This window comes from Meriones unguiculatus, chromosome 1 (assembly GCF_030254825.1).
Source record: "Meriones unguiculatus strain TT.TT164.6M chromosome 1, Bangor_MerUng_6.1, whole genome shotgun sequence".
In the NCBI taxonomy this organism is placed as follows: domain Eukaryota; kingdom Metazoa; phylum Chordata; class Mammalia; order Rodentia; family Muridae; genus Meriones; species Meriones unguiculatus.
This window is the reverse complement of record NC_083349.1, coordinates 192,606,119-192,632,698: the sequence shown is the minus strand read 5'-3', so window position 1 is coordinate 192,632,698 and position 26,580 is coordinate 192,606,119. Positions and strand designations below refer to the sequence as shown.

The 26,580-nt window shown below is 48.9% G+C and overlaps 1 long non-coding RNA gene across 3 annotated transcripts; it reads right to left on the bottom strand.

Annotated features, from left to right (window-relative positions):
- Nucleotides 1-310: 310 nt before the first annotated feature.
- LOC132649861 (uncharacterized) lies at nt 311-11,139 on the bottom strand. 3 transcript variants are annotated; one of them, XR_009588372.1, is made up of 4 exons: nt 11,007-11,139; nt 7,212-8,783; nt 3,928-4,004; nt 311-786 (listed from the first exon to the last, which is right to left on the bottom strand). It is a non-coding gene; the product is annotated as an uncharacterized LOC132649861 (long non-coding RNA). The 3 variants fall into 3 exon arrangements; XR_009588370.1 differs by lacking the exon at nt 7,212-8,783 and having other exon boundaries at nt 11,007-11,133; XR_009588371.1 differs by lacking the exon at nt 11,007-11,139 and having other exon boundaries at nt 7,212-9,502.
- Nucleotides 11,140-26,580: the final 15,441 nt, after the last annotated feature.

Genomic DNA, 26,580 nt, shown 5'->3' with positions numbered 1-26,580 from the left:
CCCTTGGTTTGGTCCTCAGCTCTGGAAGAAAAAAAGAAGAAAACAAAAATAAAAACATAGTAGCCTATGCTGGAGTACTGGCTCAGCAGTTAAAAGCACTTGCTGACCTTCTAGAAGACCCAGGTTCAATTCTCAGCACTTTTATGTGGCTCAGGACCATCTGTAACTCAATATCCAGGAATTCTGATACCCTTTCCAGGCCTCTGAGGGCACTGCCCACATGTGGCACACAGAGATACATGGAGGCAAACACGCAAACACATAAAATTAAAATAAATCTACAAGGCAGACATGGTGGCCTAATCCTTTAATCTCAGAACTCAGGAGGCAAAGGCAGGCAGATATGTGTGAGGTCCTGGCTAGCCTAGTCTGTTAGGACTGTACAACAGTTACACAGCGAGTTCACAAATCATGCCATGTGACTGGTTCCAAGTGGGAGGCTTATTGAGGGAAGGGGGAAGGGAAGGGGAAAGAGGAAGGGGTCACAGAGACCACCTCCGGGCAGGGCAGGAAAGTGAGAGAGGGAGAGAGGGAGAGAGGGAGAGAGGGAGAGGAAGGGAGAAGGAGGGAGAGGGAGAGAGGGAGAGGGAGGGGGGGAGAGCTTCGAGTTCTCTTATAAAGTGACCCAGAGCATTCGCAGGTGGTTCCAGGTGGTCCATAGGTGGCTTCACAGACGCCTGATATCCGGTCTATCAGGTCTCTTGGGGCTGGCCTGCTTACGGATCCCAATATGGTCTACACAGCAACTCCAGGACAGCCAAGGTTACAACACCAGCCACCCAAAAACTAAATAAATAAAAATAAGATCTTTAAAAATATATTATATATATATAAAGTATATGTCTATAAAGTCTCTCTAAATATATACACGCGCACACACATATATATATATGGGCAACCAATCCCATTTATGGCTGACATCTTTTTTTGTTTGTATTGTTTTTGAGGCAAGATCTTCCTGTGAAGCTGAAGTTGGTTTAGGATTTACAATCTTTCTGCCAGGTGGTGGTGGCACGTAACTTTAATGCCAGCATTCAGGAGGCAGAGACAGTCGGATCTCTGTAGATTCAAGACCAGTCTGGTCTACATAATGAGTTCCAGCATAGCCAGGGCTACACAGAGGAACCCTGTCTCGGAAAACAAAACCAACCAACCAAAAGAACTTACAACCTTTCTGCCTCCGCCTCCCAAGTGCTAAGATCACAGCTGTATGAAACCACACCTGGCTGTGGTTGGCATCCGAAGTGAAACAGTTTTGTGAGATTTCACTCTAGCTCCAGGTAGTATCAGAACTAGACAGTTTGGTACTATTCTGTGTATTGGAATTGACTGCTGATGCTGAATACCGCCCCAAGAATCAGTAACAAAAAGAGAGTTAGGTCCTGCCTTCGTCTCCTCAGGCTACTATAATACAACCCGTCAGAGTGGTGTTCAGAAAGAGAGGTGGGGGAGGTATTCTTTTCCTGTAACTGCAGAACTTGAGAGGCAGAGACAGGAGGATTGAGAGCTTAAGGCCTGCATGACCTCCATGGTGAGTTTCAAGTCAACCACAGTTACATAGCAAGGTCTCAGAAAAGGGAAACCAAAAGAAACAACAACAGCAAAACCGGGAAACATTTCTGGCAGCTCTGGAGGCCACGTTTGGATGTGTTGTATTTGGGAGAATACATGAGAAAAGCCCTAGGTTTGATATCCACACGCCCTCTGCTGCTCCCCCCCTCCACCCCTCACCACATAAACTAGGTATAGTGATATATTCCAGAATTTGGGAGGTGGAGGTGAGAGACCAAAAGATTAAAAATCTGCTATTATTTAAGGCCTGAACAAGGTGGGTGGAGAAGTCCAGGACTGCCCTGAGGGGAAGGACCACCTTACTGCATTCTTTCCCCACCCACTAGAGATACAGTTGCTAGGAAACTGGCCCATCCCCCTAGGGAGGGACACCAGGTCATTATGGTCTGGGTACCTTCCTACAGCCAATCAATTCAAAATGTAGCATCTTGACCAATAGATGCTTGCCAGGCAGGAATCGCCCCTGCCTTGGGCATGCTGGGAGGAACCAGAATCTATATATCACTCAACTAACCTGGGCGCAGCGCGCTCGGCTCCCACCGCTTCGGCGTTCCGCGGGTGTGGGCCCAAGCTGCAGCTCGTAATTTACAATAAAAAGAACCTCATGTATTTACAGCAGAGTAAATACATGAGGTTCTTATTATTCCTAGTCTTTTGGGGTTCGTGAACTGGGCAGAACAGAGGCAGGAAGATCAGAACTTTAAGGTCAACATCAGCCTGGGTTATGTGAGACCCTGTCTCAAAAACAGAGCTTCCCCCTGGCCGGGCTTTGACTGGCCTCGGGGATAAAAGATAAAAGCAGTCCTGATGTGACTTGATATGCTGGGGAGGGTTAATATGGAGGGATTTGGGAGGGGGTGAGAGGGGAGGAGGGGAGGAAGGGACACCCTCTGTATGTAAAGCAAATAAACAAATTTAAAAATTTAAACAATAAAAAAAAAATAAAATAAAAACAAAACAGAGCTGGAACATTCTGTGTCTTCACCGGCCCGAAAGAGCAAACAAACTCGTGGAGCTGGTGAGGAAACTGTGGTGGTAATCTTGATGTCTGTTTGGTTAGCTTGATACGCCTAGGGGTTAGGAAAGAACTCTGTATCTATTGGATCCCGAGAGCTCCGCCTTAAAACATGGTTTAATCCATTGATGGTTCTAAATTTGAAAGTCCTTCTGGGAAAGCACTGAACTGTAGAAGGTGGACCCTGGGTGGAGGAGGCGAGAAACAGGCCCTGTGCCTCGGAAGAGCATATTTTTCGTCCTGGCTTCTTTCTGTCTGCACTCAGATCCTCACCATGATGCTCCTGCCCCATCATGACCCCAGACAATAGAGCCTGATGAGCAAGAACTGACACCTTTGAAAACATGAGTCGAAGCTGGACATGGTGGCGCATTCCTTTAATCCAAGCACTTGAGAGGAAGAGACGGGCATTTCTGTGAGCTTCAGGCCAGTCAGGGTTACACAGTGAGGCAAACAAAGATAAATATAATAAATATGAACCAAATTAGAGATAAACTGACCTCCCTACTTTTTCTTTCCTTTTGATATTCGGGGGTCATGTAGCCCAGGCTCAAGCCTCTGGGTCCACCTTCCAAGGGCTGAGATCATAGCCTGTTCTGCCACACCTAGCTCCTTCCCTCCCTTTAAGTGTCTAAGGAGTTTTTCACGGGGAGAAGAGCTAACATAGGCACCCATCCTTCACAAGGGGGGATTTCCGGCAACCACCTCCTGCAGGCCCCACCTCTCCACACTGTTGCCCTGAGGGTTGGGATTCAATCTATATGAGGAGAACTCAAAGGTGCAGACCATAGCAGGTCCCCACCTTGGAGGCCAGTACTTGCTCCTACATAAGGCAGATGTCCCTGGTTAATCCAGTCCTAAAACTTGGCCTGAAAGTTTTGTCTCAAACTAACGTGGCTGCCTACACCTGCAATCCTAGCAGCCATTTGTAGTGATCCTCCTGCCTCAGCCTCAGTCTCCAAGGGCTGGGATTGGAGGTGAACGCCACCACACTCTTGCTTTTAAAACAGCTGTGTGTCTGCTTCACGTGCACCTTTCTGTATTCTCACCACAATCTTCGGATACATATATGTACTAGATTTAGCTACATGGTGGGTTCTTTTCATCTAATTTCTTTCCTCTTGTTTCTTCTTTGCTTGTAACTGGTCTTTGCTACTTTGTGGGTTCTTCTTTCTCCATCCTTTATCCCCGGGTTTCATTCCCCATCACTAGACAGAAGGATAGAGAGAGAGAGAGAAAGAGAGAGGTAGAGATCTGGGACTTTCTTCTTGTTTCTTCTTTGAGCAGGACTACAAAACCCCAGCCAACCCTCTGAAAGACCAACAGCCACCAACACCTACCTCCCAATCGGGGATCTAGCATTTAGATGCCCTCTGAAAACTCCAGAATTTCAAATGTCACACAATCCAGAACATATCTGCAGCCGGAAAAAACATGCCTTTGTTAGAGCTTGAAGCAAATCATAGTCACTTCTGCAAAGCAGCCCTGAACTCCCACACCTGGGATTAAAACAAAAGCATAATATTTCTGTGTTTTTTTTTAAATTTATTTTATTTTATTTTATGTGCATTAGTGTGATGATGTCAGATCCCTTGGAACTGTTTTGAGCTGTCATGTGGGTGCTGGGAATTGAACCCGAGTCCTTTGGAAGAGCAGACAGTGCTTTTAGTGTCTTAGTGGTTATCTCTCCAGCCTTTCTGTGTGTGTGTGTGTGTGTGTGTGTGTTGTTGTTGTTGTTGTTTTTAGCCAAAATTCCAGAATTCTCTCTACATATATATCCCTCTCGTTTTGTTTGTTTATTTTTTGTTTTTTGAGACAGGGTTTCTGTGTGTAGCCTTGGCTGTCCTGGACCACTTCTGTAGACCAGGCTGGCCTACAGTGAACTCACAGTGACCTGCCTCTGTCTCCCCTGAGTGCTGGGATTAAAGGCATGAGCCACCATGCTGGGCTTCCCTGCTCCATTTTAAAGGAGAAACTGAGGTCATCGATGTCCTAGCATGTCTCCAAGATCACAAAGTAGAAAGGTGTGATGGTTTTCTTGGTTGTCAGCTTGACCACATCTGAAATTAACTAAAGTCCAAAAATAAAAGGCACACCTGTGAGGTGTTTTGACTTAATCTGAAGTAGGTAGATTCACTTCTAATCTTGGACCTTTGAGATGGGAAGACACATGCTTTTAATCTTGATCCTGAGGAAAAACAGGCCTTTAGTTCAGACCATTTGATCTGGGAAAAGATACACCCTTATTCCGAATCTTGAGGCAGGAAGACATACCTTTTTAAAATCTGGGCCACGCCTTCTGCTGGATGCCTATATAAGGATAAGGAAAAAGGAAGCTTTTGCTCTTTGCCTGATTGCTCTCACCTTGATAGCAAGGCTATTTCTTCACTAGCATTGAAGCCTACTTCTTTGGGATTGTAGCATATACTGAAGACCAGCTGATAAAAAACAGCCTCATGGACTGAACGACTACTGACTACTGGATTCTTGGACCTTCATTGGTAGACAGCCATTGTTGGACTAGCTGAACTACAGACTGTAAGTTGTTCCAATAAATCCGCATATATATGTATGTGTGTGGGTCCATTCTATAAGTTCTGTTACTCTAGAGAACCTTAATATAAGAGGATCTGGTTTAGAGTCTCTGTAGGTATGGGTTGAAAATGTATGAGGCTAACTACCTACTGAAGAGCATGCTAGACAGCCAGTGTTCCTTGCTCAGTCTGACTGTGTATACTTACCATCCTACTGTGTGTGTGCAACATACTTGTACTGCTTCCTGCCTGGATGTGTGTGTTCATGCGAGTGCTTCCCTGGAGTCCTAAGGTCTCTGAACCGTGGGCCGAGGCTGGGCTTGCAGTAGTGGACAGGGCTCAGAAGTCAGGGTGGAGACTGAATTTCTGTTGACAGGCCGAGAGGGCCTCATGTCCTTTGTTTTCACACACTGCTGCTGCCAGCAGCTGGCTCAGAACATCTGGCCGCTCCAGAGAAATGGAGCACATATTACCCTGGTCTAGGACAAACCTGATACGAGAGTCCCTTCCAAATTCCAGTTAGAAAGTCGATGCCTGGAGCGCCCTAGAAAGTCTCCTCTAGAGAATCAACAATAACTCATGATTAGCGCACATGTTTTTGATGTCAAAAGGCTACTGCTCTAAGTTCGCTGAAACTGGATCAATATTTGGCTTCTATGCCTAGGAGAAATGTCAATATGAAGAAAATTTGTACACCATGGGTGCTCTGTGGACCCCTAATTGAGACGAGTTCTGTGATGGGCACCTGGGTCGCCAGGTAGATATTTGAAAATGTTGCCTTTTGTTCTTTGAAAACAAGACTTTTGCTAAAATGCTCAATTCCTATCCAGAAAGGCAAAGAGAATGGACATCAGAAGAAGGAGAAAAGAGGGAACAAGTCAGGAGCCTGACACAGAGGACCTCTGAAAGGCTCTGCCCTGCAGACTATCAATGCAGATGCTGAGACTTATGGGCAACCTTTGGGCAGAGTGCAGGGAATCTTATGAAAGAAGTGGGAAACAGTAAGATCTGGAGAGGACAGGAACTCCACAAGCAGAGCAACAGAACCAAAAAAATCTGAGCACAGGGGTCTTTCCTGAGACCCAAGGACTCCAACCAAGGACTATGCATGGAGATAACCTAAGACCCCTGCATAGATGTATCCCATGGCAGTTCAGTATCCAAGTGGGTTCATTTGTAATAGGAACAGGGACTGTCTCTGACATGAACTGATTGGCCTGCTCTTTAATTACCTCCCTCTGAGAGGGAAGCAGCATTACCAGGCCACAGAAGAAGACAATGCAGCCACTCCAGATGAGACCTAATTGACTAGGATCAGAAGGAAGGAAAAGAAGACCTCCCTATCAGTGGGAGGGGAGGGGCATGCATGCTGAGGGTGGAGGAAGGGAGGGATTGGGACGGGAGGAGGAAGGGAACCACAGGGGGGATACAAAGTGAATAAAGTGTAATTAATAAAGAATTAAAAAAAAAGAAAACAAGATACACTTTGAGAAGAGCATTTTCCAACAGAAAGTGGTTCTGTGCGGACATAAAATGGAAGGCTTGGTGGTAGTAGAAGCTGAGTTATACAGTGGATGAGACCATGGTTTGGTTTGTTTGTTTTTTTCTTTTTAAAAACTAATTTTGTTTGTGTATGTTACCTACCATGATGTGTGTGTATGTATGTGAGAGAGGGAGCGAGGAGGTCAGAGGACAACTTGCAGTAGTTCATTTCTCTCTGACCACATAGGTCACAGGGTTCAAACTTGGGTTGTTAGGCTTGCCACCAAGAGCTCTTTTTACCTGTTAAACCATTTCTCAGGCAGGTTTTTTGTTTTGTTTTGAGACAAGGCCTCACTTTGTGATTCTTGTTGGCCAGGAGCTTTCTATGTAGACCATGCTGCCGTCTAACTTTTGATTATCTTGCCTCAACTTTCTGAGTGCTGGGATTCTTGGAGCCATGGTGTGTGTTAGTGTGAGTGTGTGTGTGTTAGTGTGAGTGTGTGTGTGTGTGTGTGTGTGTGTGCATGTGTGCACACGCGCGCGTGTGCTCGCGTGCTCTTGAGTGCTCTTGAGTCCCCAGTTTCCCCAACCCAGAGTGTCATGCTTACCAGGCAATGCTCTACCACTGAGTCAAATACAAGCCCAGAGGCTGTATTTACTCATGTGACACATTTTTGTCAAGTTATGGTGCCCTGCAAATACTTCTTCAAAATGAGGAGGGTGGGTTTGTGAGTTCCTGTGGCCTTTATTCTTCCCAGAATCCAAAGTAAAGAATCCTTTACTGCTATGGGCAGTAAAGGGTGCTGAGTGTCATCACCCGGGATGATGCACAGAGTCCCAATCACGGATGTTGTCTTAGGTTGGGTGTTATTGCTCTGAAGAGACACCATGACCACGGTAACTTCTATAAAGAAAAATATTTCATTGGGGCTGGTTTACAATTCCGTGGTTTAGTCCATTGTGGTGGCATAGAGGTAGGCATACTGGAGAAAGCTGAGAATTCTACATCTTGACTCGCAGGCAGCAGAAAAAGACTGTGAGCCACACTGGGTGTGTTACTCCATTCCACGGTGGCTCCCTTCCTCCAGCAAGGCCACACCGACTCCAACAAGGTTACGCCTCCTAATAGTGTCACTGCCTATGGGCCAAGCACCCACACGCATGGGTCTATGGGAGCCAGTCCTAGTCAATCCACCACGTTCCACTCCCTGGCCCCCATGGGCTTGTATCCATATCATAATGCAGAAATGGAATCAGTCCAACTTCAAAAGTCCCCATGGCCCGAAAGCAGATCACATGCTTCCAACATATAATAATGGCACAGAATATATACTACCATTCCAAAGGATAGGAAATGGAGGATAATGAAGAAATACTGGACCAAAGCAAGACCAAAACCAACCTGGGCAAACTCCAGGCTCTGCATCTTCATGTCTGATGTCCAAGACCTCTTGACATCCCCAACTCCTTTCAGCTTTGTTGACGGCAGCACACGTCTTTTTTTTTCAGGCTGGTTCTACTCCCTGTTAGCAGCTCTCCAAGCAAGTATCTCAAAGCCATGGCTTTTCTAACATTTTGGGGTCTCCAAGGCAATCCAGACTTCAGCTTCACAGCTTTACACAATGGCCTCTCTGGGCCTTCACGAGGAGACACCTCTGCAGCAGACCTGGCCTCAGCAGCTTTCCTTTAGTCACAGAGGGAGATTCTGTAGCCCCTCTCTTCTGTCCTTGACTCTAAAGCCAGAACCACATGGCAGAAGCTGCCAAGTTATGCTGCTTGCTGAGGCTGGAACATGGCCCCTCATCCAATTCCATCTTCACCAGCTCTCTGTTCTTCATGGTTTTCTTCACGGCCTAAGCTTGGCTGTCCTGGAACTCTGATCTGTAGATCAGCCCTTGAACTCGGAGATCATCTTGCCTCTGCTTCTTTAGTGATGGGGTTAAGAGCATGTACAGCCCCACCCAGCCCTAAACTTTTCTGTAGTTCCTTTCACTTTTCTTTAATTCCTTTTCAAAAGTTGGATGATTACCTGGGTGAAGCCTTGCTATTCTCCTCGAACACAGGACTTAGCTCCATTCCATTTCCTGGTGTTCACTCTCTTCTCAAAGAAGAGAAGGTTTTGGATTTTTTTTTTTCCTCAGCATGCTGCTTCTCATTATAGATCTGTATAAGAGTAACCACTAATAAACACAGAGCAGAGTCAATACTGGGCTGTTTTTAGATTTCCTTTGCCAATGAAATTAATCCAAATATCTTCATGTTAGCCTCAGGCAGACTCTCTGACAAGGGCAAAAAGCAGCCATGTAGGCTGGGCAGTGGTGGAATTAATGTCTTTAATCCCAGTGCTCAGGAGATTTCTGAGGCAGGCAGATTTCTAAGTTCCAGACCATCCTGGTCTACAAAGTTCCAGGACAGCCAGAGCTACACAGAGAAACTCTTGTCTTGAAAATCAAAAACAACAACAACAACAGAAAGGCAGCCACATTCTTGACCAAAATATCACAAGAATGATCTCTAGGCAGCACACTAAAATTCTTCTCCTCTGAAAGCTCAGGAGCCATGCCCCCACAGTTAGATCACCCTCGGCACCACTGTCTGCCCTGCTTATACTAGGATGGCCCATTAAGCCCCACTTAAAGCATTCCACTGCTTTTGTAATCCAAAATCCCAAAGTCCACATTCCTCCAAACGAAAGCATGGTCAGGCCTGTCCCAGCAATACCCCAGTTCCTGGTACAACTTTTGTCTTAGGTAGGGTTTTATTGCTGTGAAGAGACACCACGACCATGGCAACTCTTAAACAGAAAAACATTTACTTGGGGCTGTCTTACAGTTCAGAGGTTTAGTCCATTATTGTCATGGCAGAAAACGTGGCAGCATCATGCTAGAGAAAGAGCTGAGAGTTCTACCTTTGGATCCGCAGACAGTAGGAAGCTGTGCCACACTGGGCATAGCTTAAGCATATATAATACCTCAAGATCTGCCGCCACAGTGACATACTTTGTCCTACAAGGCCACATTTCCTAATAGCGCTCCCGACATGCCAAGCATTCACACACACAAGTCTATAGCGGCCATTCCTAGTCAAATCACCACAGAGGTGTAACTAATTCAGCTCCCAGATGGGGTCCTGCACTCAGAAGGTTCCTGGTGCATTGCGTGAACTGAAATGGATGGTCACCTTGAAATTCTTCATAATTTTATATCTGAATACAAAAACTTATATTTCATACGTGCAAGGGGGTCAGGGAACATGCTGGTGTGTGTATGGGTCCTCTGTTCTGTTTTCTGCTTCTTCTAAATCTCTGCTTCCCTGGGGTGAGGTTTTGGCCGCCTGTTCCCTCACGCTCCGGCACTAGGCCCTTTAGTATTCTGCTCTGCTGTTCTGAGCACTGTCAGCTCTTAGCTCCCAGGGCTGAATGTTTGAACCCCACAGCATCAGACTGGGATAGGTGGTGGCTGGCTTTCTTTGGGCTGGCAGCGGAATGGGGTGTTCAGTGGGATGATCTGGGGGAGGGTGAGCTTTCACCTAATGCATCTTGGGAGTGAATTAAATATCAGGAATGCAAACCATTAAGGGCATCTGCCAGGTGGCTGATGGGAAAAAACTTGCCAGTAGTATGGCCCCACAGGTGTGCTCCCTACCTGTGAGGGCCCACACATGTGTTCCTGTGTTAGGGACAGTAAGACGTTAAATAGAAGTTATTATTTTGTTTTTGTTTTTTTCTTTAAACCATTCACTCGTTTATTCAGTGTATCTCTCTCTTCTGAGTACCTGCCATAACTCTGGACCATATCTTGACACTGCAGATACAAAAGTAAACAAAGCACTATCTGAAGGAGCTCAGGAAATCAGCAAAGAGTAAATATGTAACATTTCTTTTCTAGTGCTTAAGAGCTTGCATCTTTTAAGATGCTCAAGTAAGCAGTGTTCATTTCATGTGTGCTAAAACAGTATTAAAAAGCAAAACAACAACAAGACACCCAACACACAAAGCCTGTAATCCCAGCATTCGGGAAGCTGAGGCAGGAGAATTACGGAGAATTTGGTGCCAGCCTGGGCTAAGAGTGAAAAGCTACTGTAAAGCGAAACCTATCACACCATGAGAGAGCTCACGGGATGAAGGGAGGGTCCACTCCCTGCTTTTTAAACAAAGGGGCCTGTAATTTCTCTCTTTGCAGGTCTTTGCAAATTATACAGCCAATCCAAAAAACAGTGCTGGGGCCAGCCAGCTCTTGGTGGCTCCCAAGTCCACATTCAGTGACGTCACGTGAATAGCTTGAAATGGCCATGCTGATCGTATTAACACAGATGCAAGGGGAATGCTGTAAATCCCCTTTTAGAGTTGGCTGTTAAACATTTACCAGCCCGCCACTGCACAGAGCACTCAAGCATCTTCTTACCTTTGTTGTCAAGTTTTTGTTTTGGCTTTGTTTTTGCTGTTGGTGGTGGTCTGCTTTGTTTTGCAGTTTTGGAAACAGTCTTTGCATAATAGCCCAGGCTGGCCTTCAACATGATGCCGTCCTCTGGCCTCAGCCTCTCAAGCGCTGAGATCACTGGCATGCACCACCGCACCTGACTCCCTTTATTGTTTTCATTGGTTAAACTGGGCAGTGGAAGAGAAATAAGGGGAGGACTAAGGAAGAAAACAGTTTCCTAAGCACAGGCGCTGATCCAATCATTTCATCATCTCAGGGCTGAGCCAGCAACTCAGAGAGGCCGTGGGGCTCACCCAGGACCACACGCCCGCTGAGCTGACTTGTGGACCTAGAGTCCCAGCTCTCTGTTATCAAGAGGAGGGGCTCCTCAGAGCCACAAATCCCCCGTCATTGCACAATACCCAGCCCAGGGCTCTGAACTTTGAGGCTGTGTAGGCAGGTCAGGGGAGCTAAGGACTCAGAAGCCCCAGCCTTGCATCTTTGTCTGTCTTCTTTCATACTCTTCACCGCCTGAAGAAGCCTAGCTGAGCACACAGTAGGACAGGACACTGCAGCAGCCACCAAGCAGATCAGGGGCACAAATATTTACCAAGTGAAGGGGTCTCTCAGCTATGCTACCAGGACCAGGGGAACAAGGGTATGAGGCCAAGGAATACAGGGAAGGGAAAGGCCCCTAGTAGACTTTCCCCTGATCCCCGTCTGTCACACTGCTGCTACATAAATAAACACCTCCTGAGCTCAAGTAGGAAGAAGCCAATCACAAAGCTTTTTTTTTTTTTTTTTTTTTTGGCTGATCAGGGCAGGAAATAAGAAATAAGCTCACAGAGGGAAGGACACACTCAAAACTCAGGGCTAGGGAGGAGGAGGCAGGATTAAAACTCAATACTGGTGGATTCTTCTAAAATTCACCTTGACCCTGTCTGGCCTGGAAGAGGTTGCTGCTCCTTGGCCCTAGTCCTACTGTGACCAGTCTTTCCGTAGCTTGCTTCAGAGAAGAGCCTGAGCCTTTCTCAGCTCCTACCTCAAGACGCCTCCCTGCCCATAAGGCTTCCAAAGAGCCTCCCTCAGGTAGCTGGGGCCTAGCCTTTTCTGCACAGCTCCTCACCCTGTCCCTGTCCGTCCCCCAAACCCATAAGGCTCTCTCGTCTTCTCAGGATGGGCGAGGGAGCAGCAGCCAGGGTTGTGGGTTTCAGTTGCTGCTGTCACCAGCTCACCAGGTGACTTGTGGATCCCCTGCTCTCTCTGCTCCCATCATCTACACTCAGCTGGGAGCTGACACTCCACAGGAGGGACTTGGCAGTTCTTCTATACTCCCACTAGTCATCCAGGCCTGGGCCCTGGACAGGGAGGGGTATTGGGAGATCACTGCAGTGAGCTAGCTCTGAGGCAGTTTTGCCTTTCAGCCCTCCAGAGTGTTAACTTTCCCGCTTTTACAGCAAACCCTGTAGCTCCTAGGAAATGCTAACCCCCTCCTCACAAATACCCACCCAAGGGAGGCTTGTGGGCATCCAAAGAGGGGCGTTCCATCATGTCTCAGTGATTGATGCACTGTGCAGAAACCTTGCTCCTTAGATACACAAGTAAATAAGCCTCACGGTCCATGAAGGAGGGACTTGCCACTGCTGCAGCAAGCCATCGTGAGGTTGGAACAGAGCGCTCTTGTCTTGGCTGCTGGGATGGAGGCTCCAGGTTTTTCGGTTTGAACTGTTCAGGAGCTCCCAAAGAGAACACGGGGTGAGGGTGGGGGTGGGGGCGGGGCGGGGGCGGGGCGGGAAGTTCAGGGACTTTGTGGAGTCTGTCTTGATGAGGCCACGCTCTGGATCACCACAGGTTGAGACAGGGCTGACATATAGGTGTGGGCGCCTAGCGGTGACCTCTGGGATGTGTACCCAGGCCTAGCTGTGGCGGTGACTCCGCCTGCTCTCAGGCGGCTCCTGGAGTAAACAAGAGCGAGCGGGCGCCTGGGGGCTTCTCCTGCAAGTGGAGCGCAGAGTTGCATCACGCACGGTTCCCTGGGGGCACAGCCCTGGCAGCCAGTCCCCCGGGCCCACGCCTGCGCATGTCCGAGGGGCAGGCAGCTGGCAAGGTGCCAGGGTGCGAAGCCTTGCAAGTTTTCTCTTGAGGCTTTCAGGGCTTTGTCGAAACCTAGGTTTAGGCCCAAGACTGGAGGAGTGTACGGAGTGCTCTCCTGTAGATAAGCAGGGACTGTGCCTCAGTTTCCCCATCAGTGAGACCAGGTAGCAGTGCCGAAGCGTGGAGGAAGCAAGCCAGGGCAGGGGCTGAGATGGGCTGCGACCAGGGGCCCGGATTTGCGCTGTTGACTGAGCAGTTTAGAGGGGTGCTTGCAAAGCCATGTGTCCTAGGATGAACTAGGCTCCTTGGAGTGTAGAGCTCAGCCACCACAGAGGCAGCTCAACCATAACAGGAAGCTCAGCCTTGTGGTATCTTAGCACCCACCTGTCCTCACTTGCTCTGGGTGTTGACCCTCTAGCTAAACCTGCCTGTCACCCGCACAGCAGTTTTGTGTCAACGGTTGGGAAGGTGTTGGGTTGCACACCCTGGAAGGAGCTGGCCAAGCAGGAGCAGGCTGCTGAGGAGACGATGGGCACCCAGAGGCTGCGGAGCAAGGCATCACCCACCACCTAAGGAACGCTTGCTGGGTCTGCACCAGTACGGTCCAGTCATTAGCCACTATCCAAATATGACTGCTGAGCATTCAAAAGATGCTGGGAAGCAGGACCTCAGAGTCCATGTGATTACGTAACACTGAAGGTGTTTGAGATTCAACAGATAGCCCCCTCCAAAAAAAAAAAGTGTAGTAGGTGCTTTCTTTATTTTAATAAAAGCAATTTATGGGAAATGAGTATCATAAATTTTTACTTCTCAAAAGTTTTCTGCCAAAAAAGGCAGAAAGAGCAAGTACCTACACAGACAGGTAGTCAAGAGTCAAGTTCTTACCATCTGCCCTTACATTTTCATTTGTTTTTCCTAAAGTATTTGGTTTGTTTTATTGGTTGCCCTTTCTCTCTCCCCCCTTTACTTACTAAGTTGATGTGCAATCTTTTATTATAAGCCCTTAGCTTTAGCCAACTAAAGTTAGTTTCAGTCAGATAGACTGGCACACACCTGTGTCCTAGCACTCAGAATCTGAGGCAGGAGATTGCTCTGGGTTTGAGCCAGCCTGAGCTATGGAAAGGCTGCTGCCATCTCAAAACAATAAGAATCATTTCCTGTGTTGGCTGCTGTATGTTTACGTGCATACTTTCCTGTTTATCTGCTTTGCCTACTGAGCTTGTAGGTCTTAAAGTACATAAGAAGGGAAGGGAGAGTGCTTCCCTCTCCCATAGTAGCTGCTGCACGTTACTATGTGAGTTATTTATGTGATTTAGCATGGACCAAAGTAATGCAAAATGTCTCCTTAACTATTTTGATGTTATATTGCATATTGAAATAATACTTTAGTGAGCGTTGAAAGGACAGTTTTTGGGTAAATTGGGTTAAGTATATTACTGAGGCTAATTTCACATTAAAAAGAAAGTCCTTTAAAAAAGTTCTTAGTGTCTACTAGGAATCTCAAATAACATATGGGCTCATATTATGTTTCTATTGGCTGGAACTGCTAAATGTCAAGTGACCTTGTGTCTTCGGGCTTGAGTTTGCCAGGCAACTTTAGCGCATCTCCATTAGCTGAGTGTCCTGTGTCCTGTGTCCTCTTCTGAGCAGCTTGGGCAGCCGCAGGTGAACGAGGGAGAGGCTCACTGCCGGTGTCCACAGGTTGCTGCTAAGCCCCGCTCCTGGCCACCTGTTCAGCCTGGCTCGATTGTCCTGCTGTCTGGCCTCCCTTCCCCACAGGAAACCTGGGCAGGGGACTGTGGAGACTGCTGGGGCTCTGGGAGCTGAAGGAAGAAGCTCTATGTAGGCCAAGGATTCTGAAGATAGTGTGGCTGATGGCCAGGACCCTGGCTGGTCCTTGAGAACTATTCTCATGGCCAGGTCTACAGACAAGCCTTTCATCTGCACAGTCCCAAGCCTCCCTGCTCAGCCCCTCCCGGCTGCTCTTAGTGCCAGCAAAACCCAGAGCTAACCCTCCCAGTACCAGCTGGTTGTCAGGGCAGTGATTGGCTCTCCAGCTTTCCATCCTCTCTGTCACCTTATATTTCCCAGGCCCCACTTGACTAAAAGATTTTCTGATAACTGTCCAGAGATGCGGGCTGAGGTCTAGGAAAGAAAGCTATCTCAGTCTCTAGCAGAACAAATAAGACAACTGTTTCTGTGGCCGATATTTCTGATTCACAGCCTGCACCTGGCTTTTAAGAGATGGTCCTGGTTGGTATGACCTGCATTTAACCCATGCAGCTGATATGAATGTGACAGTTTTACGGTCCTGAAAAGCTAGCCAGACCTGTGCATATTTAAACAACCTTATCTAACATTCCTTCTTCCTCCCATATATAAACTTGCTCATAATAAACAGCCTGTACTCCTCCTGTGCTTGCTGTGCACCAGGAACTGTGTCAATTCAACAACTACCCCAGGAAGTGTTATGAGCTGCTGTTCACAGAGGAAAAACAAACAAACAAACAAACAACAAACAAACTGCAGCACAGAGAGGTCAGTTGAACTCGGGGAAGGTCACCCAGCTAGACAGGTTAAATGAACTGAAACCCAAGCACTGTGGCTTCTGCTCTTGGGATGCTAGAGGAATCCGAGTGTTTCATTCTCCTTAACTGTCCCTTTATTAAGCAGCTCCAGATAAACCTGGGGCATATGCTCACAATCCAAAAGGGGTCAGAGATTAACCTAAATACATGCCAAATTTCTGAGGTGCAAAAGTGACCAAACTCGCGAGGGAGAAAGGAAACAGACAAACAAACAAAAGGCCAACAACCTGGGAATAACAAATGTTTCCTGTGTCTGTTTGTCTGTTTGGGTGGTCATAAGGCAACAAGCATGGGTGCAGCTGGTTGAGCCTCAGTAGAAGGTGGCATTGTTGGCACCCTGAGTCTAGCAAACCACCTAAGTGGGCACTGAGATGGAAACACCTGGCTTGCTGAGGGAGGGGCGTGGAGGCTGAATTGCCCACAGTGAGAATGAAAGAACAGGCCCTTCACACAGGAAAGCAAAGATGTGTCAGGGGACAGAGAAACCCAGGAAGACGTCAGCAAGCTGTGGCTTGTATGGGCGAAGCAGGACAGGAAGCAGCTGTGAGGCTTTCTTTACACAGGCGGGGACTACAGTCTGAATATGATTTGTCTCTCGAAAGCACATAGAGAAATGTACTGCACCCCGTTATGAAGCGGTAAGAGATGGGACCTTTAAGAGCCTCATGAGCGCACAATTTCATTCCTGTGATTGCCAGATAGATGAGTCATTGAATTGTCTCAAAAACCTCTATAAAAGCTGTTTTGCTGAGCTCTCTTGCCTCCTCCATACGATGCCCTGTGCTGCCTCTAAACCTCTCTTCTTCCCAATTTAGCCACTGTAGATACTGTAGCGAAACAAAAATGGCTACTACATAGAGCTGTTCTTCAGTTGCCCCCTTAGAGAAGTGACTAAACTCACGGGGAGAAGGAACAAATCGTAAAAAATAAATGTTGCTTCTACCGTTCTTTGTCCATAGGTCTCTGTGGGCGGGCAAGGAAGTCCTGCCTCAGAATGAGTGAGCTGGCTGAGGATGACACTCATCTGGGGAGCGCGCAGATGCCTGCACTCCCAGCCCGGAGAACTCAGGAGGTAAAGGCTGGGCTGCGGAGATCGCCCAGTGGGGAAAGTGTGCAAGTGTGGGAGTTCGGACCCCCAGAACCCATGTAAATGCCAGGGGGGCATGGCAGCCTGACTGTAATTGCGGCCTCAGAAGGTAGAGATGGGAGACACCCCCCCACCGTGGCCTCCCCAGAGTAAGTTACATAGCAAAACTACCCATATCAGCAAGCTCTGGGTTTCACTGAGAGCCCCAGTGGCAATAAATAAGGGGGAAGAGCTATTGAGGATGGTTTCCAATATCAACATTGGGCTTCCAGATGCACGTGTACACATGTGCACAAGTACCCCACACGTGGACCCACACATACAAAGCATGCATGCATGCATGCATACACACACTTGCACAGACCCACACACACTGAAAAAATAGAAAAATTTCAAAGTCATCCTGGCTACATAGCGAGTTGGAGGCCAGCTTAGGATACATGAGACTGTCTAAAACAAAAGAAAAAAAGAAAAAAAAGCAGGTGTAGTGGTGCCACATGTTTGTGATCTCAACACCTGGGGAGCAAAAGCAGGCTAGCTGGGGCTACATAGGGAGACCCATATTTTAAAAAGTGCATGCACACACATGGAGGCTAGAGAGGTTAGTCGGCTGTTAAGAGCACTGGCTGCTCTTCCAGAGGACCCAAGTTTGATTCCCAGCACCACATGGCAGCCCACAACTATCTGTAACCCCACTCCCAGGCTCCCTTCCGGCCTCTGCAGGTATAAGGCATGCACCGCTACATGCAGGCAATATACCCATACACGTACAATAAATTTTAAGAAGTTAAAAATACAAAAGGAATAAAAGAACAGATGGAGCTTTTTGAAAGACAAACCACAATGGAAGGAGAGTAGACAGTGTGTGCTAAGCTATGGCCTTCTTCACCCGTGAACCTTTGTACGAGACAGGTTTGTGTGCCAGTCACACTGGGGTAAGGGCCTGAAAGGGGCATCCAGTTTGTGGGCCATGGGCACAGGGAAAATTGTTGGGTGTGAAGACTATTTGCAGAAACAGCTGAGACCCTGCCATCTTTAGGAGTTACTAGGAGAACACGGGCTTCTGCCAGACACAGTCTGGACCATGCCCTAGTGTGTCCAGCCACAGTGGCATCTAGTGCCTGAAGTGGAGTGCAGGCTCTGCTCTCACACCAGGCACCTGGTGTGGTATTCTGTGCCAAGAGCTCTGTGGGCTGGCACGGGTTCTTGGTGGAGCCTGCTGAAAGCTAAGCCCTGGACTCTCAACGACCCACTAGGGTCCCGTACGGTGGGAGGTGCCAGGCCCTCCTGAGTCAGGGAAAGCCCTTCCAGGCCTCATCCTGTCTCCTCCAAGCTCAGCCCCTTCCACTTGGTAGGGCCTGCCATATCTACCCTCCTGGGTGGCCTGTCTCAGCCAATGTATGTGGTTCCTGGGACTTCAGAGGCATAGATGGGCCCACTGACAGAGACAAGGCATTCAGTCTCCACACAGAACTTGATTTTGTTCATCAGGGTCATTTGATTTATTATTTTTAAGTTCTACTTTCTTTTTCCTCGTTGAGTGTTTGAGACAGGATCAAGCACTGCAGCTCAGGCTGGAAGTTACTATATAGTCCAGACTGGCCATGAAGTCTCAGCAGTCCTTCTGTCCGAGCTTCCAAAGTGTGAGGATTACTATTTTTTTTAAAGAGTAAATTTTTTAAAATAATTAATTTCATGTGCATTGGTGTTTTGCCAACGTGTATGTCTGTGTGAGGAACAGGAGGTACAGACAGTTGTGAGCTGCCATGTGGGTTCTGGAGATTGAACCTCTTCTTCTGGAAGAGGAGCCAGCGCTCTTAACCACTGAGCCATCTCTCCAGCTCCCACTATTTTTAATCATGTGCATGTGTGAGAGTGTACGCAGAGTGCGCATGGCCCTGGAGACTGTTGGTCCCTCTGGAACTGGAGTTGCAGGTGGTTGTGAGCCATTAGATGTGGGTGCTGGGAACAGAATCCGAGTCCTCTTCTCGAGTGCAGTATGTGCGCAACCTCTGCTCCTGTCCTGTCTCTAAGCATCTTTATTTTTAGAAAAAACAAAAACACAAACTGAGGCTCAAGGGGTGGCTAGGGCGTCAGCCCTCTCTTTAGCCTGGGGCTGGGACAAGCGCTGCCCGAATCTGGACCCTCAAATGGAAGAGGGGATGCGGAAAGCGGGCGTGCCTGTAGACCTAGACGGTGGACCCGCTCAGGCTGAGTAGGGCCTGGAGGAAGAGAAGGCAGGGAGCTCAGAGCAAGGATGGGGAAGGGAGGAGGCAGGACGCCTGAGGCTTTGCAGAGGTTGGGGTCCCCATTAAGTGAGGGTAGGCGGGCAGGAGAGTAGGAGGGCAGGAGGGCAGGTGGCTAGCAGTGTCACCTCACAGGGAGGTCCCCACAGGAAGTGATGGAACTAGCTGGATGGTGAACTGATTTATTCTACACCTCCTTCCCCTGTGAATGAGAACGAGGGGGCCAAGCTTTCACCCACCCCTAGGGGCTACCAGGGGCCAGCAGGAGGGCCAGGCCTGACAAGCAAACTAGTAAATCAGTCTCGCCCTACCCCCATCCTGTCTTCCTTTCTCTCTTCTCCCTATCCCTCTCTGTCATTGAGATAGGGCCTCAAGTAGCCCAGGCTGGCCTACATCTTTTATATAGCTAAGGCTGTCCTTGAACTCCAAATCCTCCTGCCTCTGCCTTCTAAGTGCTGGGATTACAGACATGTGCTTAGCCTGTTAGTTATTTTTCAAGGTCTTTTACCCTTCATACCTAATAAGAAAGATGAAACAGGCTGGTGAGTGAGATGGCTAAGTGGGTAGATAAGGTACTTGCTATCCAAGCATGCTGACTTTGCTTTTCAGGACCCACAATGGAAGGGGAACCTGATTTCTGAAAACTAGCACCAACCTCAAATAAATAAAATTTGGTTAAAAAAAAAAAGCCTTTGAAAATAAGAAAAGTTAAATAGCACCATTTTAGAGATGAAACTGGCCCAGCTGTGTCCAGTGGCTTTCTGAGGTCACAAACTTGTTGGGGTGCATGCAGGATGCAAACTAGACAAACTGGCTATAAATATGACCTCTAAAGCAACTGGCGCCAGGAACAGGAACAGGTTGGGGGGTACTTTTAGGCCTTGGTAGTGGTCAGCCCCACCATTCTCCTAGCATTTGCTTATTTTGGGGTGGGCAAAGGGCCAGGGCCTTTCTAGGGGCTCCTCTGCCTCGGCAACCACTATGTTCTGTGGACAGCCCACAAAGGTTTCATACACCTGCCTGAGGCAGACTTGGCAGAGGCCAGGGGTGTAGAAGGCGAGAAGGAAAGAGAGGACAGAACAGGGGAAGGGAAGGAAAGAGGCAGGAGGGAACAGGGGAGAGAAGAGAGAAGGGCCTGTTTGGACATTTGTCCCTCATTGTGATCTAACAGCCTTAGACACAGTCCACAGGTGGGAGGGCTGGGAAGGCCACACAGGAGTGAAGGCTCCGAGAGGGCAAGGAATCCCGCATGCGGCTCCCTTGAATGTTCCGGATCACTTGGTCCCCAGCACGCACCTGCTCAGGCCAGCTGGGTGCCTTCCCTACTCTCTGAGTTCACCTACGGCAGGAAGCATCAACAGGGCTGTGCTCGGCCCTGTGCTCATGCTGACCTCACCCCGTCTGTTTAGCAATCCCGCCATGTGAGCAATAGGTGTCCTGGGACTGATTTTTAGAATTTATGTATTTTTGAAACAAGGTCTTGTAACATAGGCTGATTGGAAACTCAGCATGTAGCTTGGAATTCACACAATCCTCTCATCTCTGCCTCCCAATTTATGAGGTTACAAGTATAATATGCCTTATCTATCTATCTATCTATCTATCTATCTATCTATCTATCTATCTATCTATCTTCTATCTATTTTGTTTGTTTGGTTCTGAGGGTCAAACCCAGCGTCTTTGACATAATGGGCCCACAGGGAGCTCCTACCTGCTTCATGCTAAATTTCATACTTGTGTAGATTGAGCCTTAGTGTGGTGAAGTGACTTGCCCAGGCAACACAGATAACAAGCAGAGGTGGGATTCGAACCCAGTAAGTTAGACACTAATCTCAGCTCACGGCCTGGCCTGACAGCACAGAGGAGTACTCTGGCCTCTGCCTGCTTCCTGAGGCCTGTCCTGACTCATGGAGGTATGAGGAAGCACGGCTCAGGCCAGAGCTCTGATGGAGTTAAGGGAGTTAAGGCATTCTATTTCCACAGTCTGAAGCAAGGGCCACACCGCCAGGACCCTCAAAAGAAAGGCCGTAGGGTAGCTGGACATTCAGGGTTCTCTGGGAGTCTGCCTGAGGAATGGCACAGACTGAGTGCCCAGAAGCCTACCAGGGTTGACTGATGCCCAGCCCCTTCTGCATTCATCAGTCCTCCCTACCGCTGCCCACTGCTGGAGCAATTCATGCACCTCCCCAGGTGCCGCAAATATTTCCGCTGCCCTTTTGCGCTCAGGAGTTTCACACCTGCCCCTTCAGGGGCTAACAGGGATCACAGTGGCGGGGAGGGGGGGGTCTGGCTGACCTGGGTCTGACCCTCTGCCGTCCCTTTGTTGTGGTTAATTTCTCAGCACTCAGGCTCCAGGCCTGTGGGTCACAGGAAGTCCTTGTGGCTTTCTAGGGAGGTTCATTTAGAAGCTATAGCATGCATGGGTAAAGAGGATTGTACCCACCTAAGTGAGAGGTGCCCCTCTGACTGCCTATTGAAGGAAAAGAACTCAAGGCCTTTGGTGCCTGGTATGATTGGCCTGGTATGTGTCCTGCCCTGTGATTCCGGGTGAGTCAGAGTTCTGATCACTGGAATCCTCCCCTCCACACACTTCTACACTCAAGGCTCCTTTACAGCCAAGGATGATGGCACATGCCTATAAGCCCAGGATTCTGGAGACAGAGGCAAGGGGACTGCCACAAGTTCAAGGCCAGCTGGTCTCCACAGTGAGCTCTAGGCTAGCTGGTGCTACAATGAAACAAATAAACAAGCAAGCAGGTGCCCTAGAGTTCAGACAAGAAAGGACCCCCACCACATACACTTAGTTTCACAGCTGAGTGAAGACTTAGATTGGAGCCTGTTTTAGGTTCAGGAGCCCCATTTGTACCCAACCCAGGATCCCTGAGAAGGCCCCTGCTTTTCCATTGGCAGCACCGGTGGCTTCGGCAGTTTCCCTTCTCTGGGCTTTCTGGCAGAGCTTCTTTGCAGCTGTAGGAGAGTTGCCTGGCTTCTGCTGCCAGCTCTGAGCTCAGGGTCAGCAAGGGCTTGCCTCCAGTCTGTGGGGCTTAGCTTCGTACGAGAATGACCTCTGCCCAGCTGGGGCCCCTGGACTTCTCGCCCTCCTGTTCAGAGTGGTTATGCCGTCCTGGCACGTGCCATCCCCTGAACCTGAACAACATACCCTCGTGACTCTCCCCAGCCCCGTGTGACTTCTCTCACTGGGCTAACCGCCCTGTGTCTGAGGGAGGGAGGGGGCTTCTCTCAGATGCTTATTTCCTCCCTCTGGCAGAAGTCTTTTGTGACCCTCTATGGGGCACAGGGCTATTGCTTTACTTTTACTTTCTTGAGTCAGGCCCTCGAATAGCTCAGGCTAGCTTTGAATTCCCTGTGTAGCTGAATATTCCGAATTTCCTAATCCCCTGCCTCCATCTCCCAAGCGCTGAGCTTATAGGATGTGTGACCATACCTGATTAATGATGTGCTGCTAGGCCTGGAACCCAGGGCTCTGTGTGTGCGTGTTAGGGTAAGCACTTTACTAAAGAAACTACAACCCCAGTCCAAGGCTCTTGCTGTTGGTAGTCCTCTGAGGCTGGAATGCTGAGCTTAGAAAGGAGACATCTCAGCTGGCCCTTTACTCCGTGTCTTGGTGCCTGTGCAGCAAAGCCTTTCTGACTCGGCAGCCCTGACGCTGTCTACCCATCTGCTACAGCCTCCTAAGCATGCTGGAACTACGTGTAAGCCCTCTTCCCCCAATTTGTGTCTCTGCAGCCTGGCTGTCAGGCTGGGGTGGGGGCACTCAGCCCACTTCCTTTAAGGGACTGAGGAGTTACCAAAAGGGTGAATGAAACTAGAGTTGAGGGTGGATAGGAATGACTCAAGCGGTGAGCCAAACTGACTTCTAAACCGAGCTGTACACAGCCACCTCGGGGACTTTTGAGAGCACCTGCCTACCACTTCGTGACTTGCTCCCACTGGGGCTGTGCTGTCCCCAGCTCTGCTAGCTCCTCGACACCCAGCTGCCCAGGGTCACCGGATAAATAAGCAGCACGGACTGAGGAAGGTGGTAGGGTCCTTGTTCGGGTTCTGAGGGACTGCTTGTCTTGAGTGGGGAATCTTCTCCCTCCCAGCCCTTTCCCACTTCCAGGGGGATTTTTCAGCCCTTTGTTCTATTCTGAGAGGCACCCAAGGAAGCAGCAATACTGACTGGGGCCACACTGGCCTCAGCTTGTACAACTCTGGGCCCTGAGGTCATGGAGACCTCCTGAAGCCCCTTCCCATGGGAGCTGTTCAGAGGCAAACAGGCCTTGATGAGGTGCTAATTGCTGGGCTAATTGGAGCCAGAGAGTGCTACAGATGGCCAGAATGACAGGAGGTTGGGTCTGCAACAGGGAGACAGGATGAGGCTGCTGCAAATAGCGAGTGGAAGGCCAAGCCCAGGACTGTTTGTTCAGGGAACATCAATCTATTAGAGACGACCAGCCACTTTGAAATCATCCTTGTCTCCACACCTCGGTCCTGGCTCTGGTTTTCTTTCTGTGAGACTATGTGTGTTCTGAGGCCACTGCTCATTGAAATGGACTCATGGAGCATTTGGGGGGAATAGTACTCTGCTGGGCAGGGAAATAACCAAGAGAAAGGAGGAGTCCAGGCCCAGGCAGGCACAGCGCTGGGTTGGGATTGCAGTCTATTCTATTTAGCTCATCGTTCTGGAAAGTGGGAAGTTCAAGCCGGCACTGGCAGCTGCTGAGCACTGGATAAAAAGGTCTTCCTGCTGCATCATATCATGAAGGATGTCATATGATGACATAAACCAGCTTGCCAGAACACTCTACTTTGAGAGCAGCCACTGTCAAGAGCCTTTTGTGTGTGAGTAGGTCAATCCACTCATGAGGGCAGAGCCTTCGTGGCCTTCTGGCCCAACTGCCCCAAACCCATAGGTTGCATCTCCAGAAGCCATCAACACAGACATTTGGAGGTTGAGCCTTCAACATTTAAAAGAACAGATTCTCCAAACAGCAGTGAAAGGAACCTGTGGGTGACATCACTGGGACATTTCTGTGTGTGTGTGTGTGTGTGTGTGTGAGAGAGAGAGAGAGAGACAGACAGACAGACAGACAGACAGACGGACACAGACACCCTGGCCTTTTCTGGACCTTGGGCTGGACTCTGTCCCTTGAAGACTGTGCCGTGGCTGTGGAGGCTTCAGGCTGGGGGGATTAGGTTGACTGCTCTAAACACAGTTGGGGGACTCATCTTGCTACTGCCAGAAAAGATAGGCCTAGTACCCTCCTTCCTCCCCACAGCCCTCCATTGTGGCAAAAAAATTCATGGTGCCCTGGGCTAGGAAGGAATTTGGCTATTTGGGCTTGGCTTTGACTCTTATCAGCCATGCCTTCTCTAGTAGCCCTGTTGACTCCCCATGGCGCCTGACCTCACATACTCTGCACTCTCTGGTCCTTAGCTGCTGCTCTGTCCTCTGGCCCATTTCTGCCAAACTTTTCTCTCTCAGACTGTTTGGCTATCTGCTTCAGCTCCCACAGCATCATGCTCTCCTGTGCCTGCCGGCCATCGAGAATGCCGGGAGGCTAACTCCTGCTTCCACGCATGCCAGCTCTTTTCTCTTTTCCTTTGAGGAGGCACTGAAGGCTAATGAGTAATGGGTAGGCAGGGCTTGGGTGATAATCAAGGTTTAGTAACTGTGATGCTAATTGCTCAGGCTTTATGGGTCCTTAATTCTGAGCCAGGCATCACCCTTTGTGTTTTCCATGCATAATTCTTCCCAGCACACCTCTAGGGCTGGAAGTTTTCTTATCTCTCTTTTCCAGTAAGGAAACAGAGACTCTGAGAGGCCAAGCAATGCCTCTCCTGTCACACTGCTCATAAGTGACAGCCTGGGGACTTCAAAGTCACTACTCACAATGGTGTGGGGAGGGGTTGTTATTATTTTTTTTTGTCAACCTGTTTCCTTCCCCCTGTCTCTCCCTGCCTGCCTGTTATCTTCTGCCTGGTGAGTTTGCATCATTACTAGAACCCAGGGGACCAATTAGGGGACTCCCCTAAGGAGGCTGACTGAGGCAATCCCTGTCCCTAGGGGGCCTTCCCAAGCTAAGATTTTAATTAGCTGTCACTGCTCTTCCTAAAACTCTGACCTGCCTGTGGCTACAACAACCCTGGCTGCTCTTAGCAAGAGCAGGTGTCAATCGAGGGACCCAGCTGGCTCAAGTGCCAGGCTGGGAGGGCAGTGTGGCTTGTCCTGTGGCCTGTCACCTCAAGATTGCTATGTTTAATCCAGGAAACGGAAATGGATTAAATAAATGGATTAAATGACTTAATCCATTAAACAGATTAAACGAGTTACTATTAAAAAAAAAATAACTCCATGCCCCTGTATAGAAAAAGTGCTATCCTTGTTGAATTAGAAAAACAAAACAAATCCGTCCAAAAGTGGAGAGATGCACTCCAGTGGACATGAAGATGGCACAGTCCTTGGTCACCTGGCACATGGATGACCTTGGTGGATATCTCCAGGGATTACTCCCTTTCTCCCTACACTGTGGGAAACTTGGTGTTGAGCAATGAATAGGGACCAAGTCGGGCTGTGTAGACAGTGCTGCCTTGACCATCTTACACCCTGCAAACTGGAATAGGGCCGTCCACCTGCACAGTAGATGAGCTCATGCAGGCTGAGAGGCGGAGGCAGGAGAATTGCAAGTTCCAGGCCAGCCTGGGCTGTATATCGAGACCCTGTCTCAAAGAACTAATTAAACAAAGACATAATTAAGAGCGTACAACTGTTAAGAAGCAAGGTCGGCTTTCTAGTCAAAGCTTAAGACCTGTATGCTGGGAAATGTGACTCTGTGTCTCCTACCTCAGACCAAAGGGTTGTGGTGCATAAAGACATAGGGTTCTCTCTCTAGTCCAGAGAGGGGAGCGGTGCCTCCTCAACTTCCTCTCATTGCCCCTCAATCTCTAGGAGCTCGAGGGCCCTGGGTTAAGGGCTCAGAGACCTTTTTCTTGGTCCAGGACTGTGAGTTTCTAAGCTGACATGATAACAAGGAGTTTCTGAGGCCCCACTCTGAAACCTCCTGACCATGACCCTGGTCACTGGTCTACTGGCCTCCCCCTGAGCAGCCACTCTGCTCTGCTAGTCCAGAGCCAAGCCCTTCTTGGAGCTGGTTGCTTAGTAACCAGCCCTAAGTGACAGAAACCCCAACAGGCTGCTAATGAGGGGACAACAGCCAACCAACCACCTGGCCAGAGCGTGCATCCCCAGCCAGCCTCGGAAGACTTTGAAGAAGGCAGGTCCCCTGGCTTGCCCATGGTAGGAGGGGAGGTTCCCTCACACTGGGGGAAGGTGCATGCCAAGCTAAGAAGGAACTGGGTTGGCAGCCCCCTTTAAACCTTAGAACTGTGGGACTGAGAGGAAGGTGATCCCTGCTGGAAGCCAAAGCTCGACATAAAGGGGACAGCACTGGGCTAGTCAGGACGGGGAAAGGGGCAAAGTTTTATGCCCAAACCACCATCCTGAAAATAGCTGTGTGTGCAGGGGCACCTGGGCTGGGGGA